Here is a 5946-nt window from a genome sequence, read left to right on the forward strand (position 1 = left end):
AAGGCAGAAGCAGACAGGTCTCTGAATTTGAGGCAAGATTGTCTACCTAGCAGTTCCAGGACTACATAAAGAGACACTGTGTGTGTGTGTGTGTGTGTGTGTGTGTGTGTGTGTGTGTGCGTGTGTGCGCGCGCCAAACTGACCTCCAACTTTTTTTTTTCTTCGAGACAGTGTTTCTCTGTGTAGCCCTGGCTGTCCTGGAACTCACTCTGTAGACCAGGCTGACTTGAACTCAAAAATCCGCCTGCCTCTGCCTCCCAAGTGCTGGGATTAAAAGCGTGCACCACCACTGCCCAGCTCGGCCTCCAACTTTGAGATCCATCTTTCTGTCTCCTGAATCCTGGAATTAAAGGCATGCACAGCTCAAAGTGGCATATAATAACAATGAGTACCTCATGGAAAGTATACACGTGTTCGGTCTATATAAAAATGTGTGTGAGGAAGTCTAAGGAGATAGCTGAATAATAAATAGTGCTTGCTGCGCAAGTACAAGGCTCTGATGTAGACCCTCAACATAATAAAAGTGTGTAACAAACTAGTCACACCCATCTAGAGTAAGATGAAAGATAGAGACAGGAGAATCCCCAAGAGTGGCGGGCCAGGTAGAGACCCTGTCTTAAGATGGTAAGTGAAGCCAGGCCTGGTGGCGCATGCCTTTAATCCCAGCACTTGGGAGGCAGAGGTAGGCAGATTTCTGAGTTCAAGGCCATCCTAGTCTACAATGTGAGTTCCAGGACAGCCAGGTTCTATACAGAGAAACCCTGTCTCAGGAAAAAAAAAAAACAAAACAAAACAAAAAAAAAAAAAAAACTTGCACTGTGCTTAGGGTTTATTTTTTTACTTTTGAAGTAAGTTCTTACTATGTAGCCCTGACTGTCTTAGAACTTGACCCATAGACCAGCCTGGCCTTGAAATCACAGAGATATGCGGGGTAATAGACTACGAATGAATGCTTGATCTACTAAGAGTTATGATTTATTTCTCATGCTTATGCTTAGAGTTTGCGTGGCTGTGTGTTCTCATGTGTTGAGACACACATATATATGAGCATGCTTATACACACACATACACACAAACACACACACATAGAGGCCCGAGGTTGACATCATGTGCTAGAATTATGACAGACCACCACACCCAGCTGGCATATGTGTGAGTTCTGGAGATTTGAACTCTGGTTCCCACTCTTACGTGGTAAGCACTGTATCCACTGATCTGTTTCCCCAGCCCCACAGTAGCCTTTTGTGTTCATATTTCTATTGACCCTCCTTTCAATATAAGCTAAGCTTTTTCTAGCTCTCCTACTTTGCTTTCTATTGCTGTGATTAAAAATAATAATAATAAATAAATAAATAACACAACCAAAAGCAACTTAGGGAGAAAAGGGTTCAAATCAGGTGTACTTGCCCAGGGGTGGTACCATCCTGGTTACTGGACTCTCCCATGTCAATTATTAAGAAACTGCCCCATGGATATGCACACAGTCCTTTCTGATAGGGGCATTTTCTTGATTGAAGTTCCCTCTTCCCAGATCACCCTAGCTTGCATCAAGTTGACAAGGAAAAAAACCTGCCACACTAGCAAAGACCATCCACCTGCTACACTTTTCTTGCTCCAAAGCCACATCCACATTTTCAGTTATTATTTATTATGCCTGGGCTGCCATAACAAAATACCAGAGACAGGCAGCCTTAACAGAAATATATATTCTCCCAGTTCATACTAGAAGTAGGAAGGCTAGTTTCTGGTGAAGGTCCTTTCCTTTGCAGATGGCTGCCTTCACACCATGCCTTCACATGGAGGCAAGCAAGTGGGATCTCCAGTTCCATAAAATTAGACCCTCATCCTAGTATGCTCATTTAATCGTATTTACCTCCTAAGAGTTACTCTGGGGGATAGTGCCTTGACTTACGATGAACTGAGGGAAAGCACAAGTTAATCATAGAAGTATGTGAGCCCCTAGCATCCGTCTCTCATTTCCTCAGACCCTTTAGATGTGTCACAGAGAAAACTTAAGGGGAAAGGAAGAAGGAAGCTTTATAGAGGACCTGTAACCTGTGATGATAATAAGTCAATATAAAACCCTTATATCAGTGCCAGAAACATACGTAATACATGATCTTGCTTACTTCTGAAGGTGATCCAATTATTTTCCGTCTTACTGATAAAATTTTGAGCCTGGTGAGGCTGAGTCATTTGCTCAAGGTCACTCAGCTACAAGGCTGGAGACCTGGCAACTGCACTGAGACCATCAGGCTGCAGAGCATAAGCTTCAACCAGCGAGTCTCCTGGCTACTCAGTACTTTCAAAGTATGGAGTCCATACTTGGGACTACATACCTGATTTCAAAGGCCACAACACCTCATTTGTAGGCTCACTCCACAGGACAGCCTTTATGATCTTCTTCCTCTGTTTTGTTGCACATAAAGAAACAAGAGCTCAAAGAAATGAAGAGTCTGAAGTCACACATTTACAAAATATCAGTGCTAGGTAAGACTCAAAGTCAGAAAGGGAGATGAAATAGATCCTGACTTTCTAGAGAGAAGTACGTCACAGCTTTGTTAGTGTGTTTGAAAGACCATCATAGGTGTAACGTGCTTTGTGCACGGTCAGCTGTTTGTTCTTGCTGCTCTGAGCCACAGTGCTTGGTTTCAGGGATACATTTAGCCAGCTGAGCATACACCCAAATAAACCCTTGGTGGGAAAAAATGGCTTTCAAGGAAAGAATATGTTGGCTAGGTTTTGGAACTGTTTTTGTTTGTTTGTTCGTTTGTTTAAATTTTTAATTATTATATATATTTCAACCAGCGAGTCTCCTGGCTACTCAGTACTTTCAAAGTATGGAGTCCATACTCGGGACTACATACCTGAATGAGTACACTGTAGCTGTCTTCAGACACACCAGAAGAGGGCATTAGATCTCATAACAGATGGTTGTGAGCCATCACGTGGTTGCTGGGAATTGAACTCAGGACCTCTAGAAGAGCAGTCAGTGCTTTTAACCACTGAGCCATCTCTCCAGTACTGTTTGTTTGTTTGTTTGTTTGTTTTTTTAAAGATTTATTTATTTATTATATGTAAGTACACTGTAGCTGTCTTCAGACACTCCAGAAGAGGGCGCCAGATCTCNTTNCGGATGGTTGTGAGCCACCATGTGGTTGCTGGGATTTGAACTCTGGACCTTCAGAAGAGCAGTCGGGTGCTCTTACCCACTGAGCCATCTCACCAGCCCTGTTTGTTTTTTTAAGACAGTGTTCCTCTTTGTAGCCCTGACTGTCCTGGAATTCACTCTGTAGATCATGCTGGCCTTGAACTCAGATCCATGTACCTCTTCTACATACAAATTAGAGCCATCTGGAAAGAGGGACCACAGTTGAGGAATTGCCTCCATCAGATTGGCCTGTGGAGATATGTGTAGGGCATTTTCTTAATTCAGGATTAATGTAGGAGGGCCACACATGCTGTGGGCCATGCCAGGGCAGGTGGTCCTGGGTACTATGGCAAGGCAGGCTGAGCAAGCCATGGAGAGCAAGCCCATAAGCAGCACTTCCATGGAGTCTGCTTTAGGTCCTTCGGGTTGCTGCTTTGCATTTCTGGCTTTCTTCAGTGATGGACTGTGACCTGTAAGCCAAATGAAACATTTCCTCGTGTAGCACGCTTTTGCTCATGCTTGAGCATAGCAACAGATACACAAACTAGGACAGAAGGCATAGTCTCGCCATTAGAGAAGTAAATGATTGCTTACAGGGCTCCTTTAAAGGTAAATTTTGCTAATTTGGTGAGTCATATAATAATGCATTAAATAATCCATTAAAGTGCATGTTTCAAGATGGGCCACACCTGTCATTTCAGCACTTAAGAGGCAGAGACTAGAGGAATTTAAGTTCAAGGCCAGTTTATGCTATGGTTGGAGACTAGCCTGGGCTGCATAAGGAAACTCTGTCAAAACAGAAAGAGAGCCAGGCCTGGTAGTACATACACACCTTTATTCCCACCACTCACAGAGGTAGGCAGCTCTCTGTGAATTTGAGGCCAACTGGGTCTACTTAGGGGGTTTGAGGACAGAACTAGATAGTAAGGCTTTGTCTCAAAAAACAAAAAACAAAACGACAATGACCAAAAACAAACACAGAAAAGCTGGGTCGGGGTGCACACCTTTGGTCCCAGCATTTAGGATTAGGAGGCAGAGGTAAAAGGATCTCTGAGTTCAAGGCCAGATGGTCTACAGAGTGAGTTCCAGGACAGCCAGGGCTACACAGAGACCTGACTTGAAAACAACAACAACAACAAAAACAAACAAACAAACAAACAAACAAAGGTAAAAGCACAGGAAGAAAAAACAGTTCCTCAAATGTTATTAAAGGTCCAGAATAATTAAGCACCTCGCAACATTTTGGAAAAAAAAAAAAAAACAATTTAAAGTCTAGAATATGAAAGTAGGCGTGGATGACATCACCATGGACACATTGGTCACTCTTACTGAGCTTGTGAGTCAGTGGAGCCCTGGAGCCTCAGCATTTTCCTCAGTGAAAATGTGAATCCTTAACTTGTCTTTAACCTTGTAGAAAATGCTAGGGAGTGTCTTGTGCTTGCGCCTGTCTCCGGCTTGTAGGCTTGTGGTGCTGGGGATGGAACCCAGAGGGCCTCGTGCAGTCTGGGCAAATGCTCTGCCAGAGTTATATCCTCAGCCCGAACGCACCTCTCTGCATCGACTTGTTTTCCCATTCTGTCGATTAGCCTACATAATTCTAAGGGTTCAGCACATTCAATCATCTTCCTCTCTCCCAGTGCTTATCTTAACAGCAGCGTGGCATTAGAAAGCCTGTGGCTTTAATTATTTAGCTGAGCAAGGAAATAGAATCGACTGTCCACTAAGGAGCATACATTAGGCTAGCTTGCTAGCACTTCCTGGAATTCTTCTCCAATAAAGCCATATAGATCATATAGTGACAGAGAATCCAGGAGGCAGAGCATAGAACCATTGGACTGTTTGTTATACACTTGACCCCTGCTCCTCCTGTCCCAGAACCTTCCTCCTTAGTAGGAAACCAAAAGAGAGTGCGCTTGAGGCCAAAGTGGTTCTGACCTAGCATCCCCTCTTACATGTACGAGATTAAAATAAAACCTGCAGTCCTTTCCTCCAAATCCTCAGAGGGCTTGGGCTGAGGTTCAAAGACACGGTTTCAGCAGCGCTGGCAAGCCTGGGCTGCCGGCTGCCAAGAGGAAGCAAAGGACAAGAATGTTTCCTAGAAAAGAAACCAGCAAAGGAGACCACAGTGGGCCTTCTGATAGAGAGCCACCATGGGCACACAAGCTGCTGTCCTGTTTCTTTAAACTCAGATTCTTCTGAGAACTAAGGAGAGGCTGGGCTTCCACATAACACGATTAGAGGAGTCAATGCAAAAGAAGTGAGGTGGGTCCAGGGAGCACGTCTTGTGCTTCCCCTTAGTCTGCTGCATTAATTACTCCCCCGTCTGAGGCAACCTGAGGAAGGAAGGGGTTTGTTTGTTTGTTTGTTTGTTTGGGGTTTTTACTTACATCCCCAAGGGGATGCAGTTGATTAGGTCAGGGAAGGCAGTAGGAGCCGGAAGTAGCTGGGTGCTTTCCTATGCAGCCAGGGAGCCCAGGGTGGTAAATGCTTATGCTCAGCTTGCCCTAGCCCCTTCTCAGACTGGGATTCTAACCCATGGAATGGTGCCACCCAAATTTAGGAGAGTTCTTTTTAACTCAGTTAACTAATCTAGATACTGTCTCACAGATACAGGCAGGGATGTGTATCCATAGTGATTCTAAATCCCATCAAATTGATCACTGTGGAACTGGCACGATAGCTCAGTGAGTAAAAGCACTTGATGTCAAGTATAAGGACCAAAGTTCGCCGGGCGTGGTGGCGCACGCCTTTAATCCCAGCACTCGGGAGGCAGAGGCAGGCGGATTTCTGAGTTC

The 5946-nt window shown here is 44.5% G+C and overlaps 1 protein-coding gene across 2 annotated transcripts in view; it reads left to right on the top strand.

The window, feature by feature from the left end:
- Positions 1-5946, top strand: part of Pigl (phosphatidylinositol glycan anchor biosynthesis class L) — a 56733-nt gene that overhangs the window by 14566 nt on the left and 36221 nt on the right. The window lies entirely within an intron of this gene.

The sequence above is a fragment of the Mus caroli genome, chromosome 11 (assembly GCF_900094665.2).
Source record: "Mus caroli chromosome 11, CAROLI_EIJ_v1.1, whole genome shotgun sequence".
Lineage (NCBI taxonomy): Eukaryota > Metazoa > Chordata > Mammalia > Rodentia > Muridae > Mus > Mus caroli.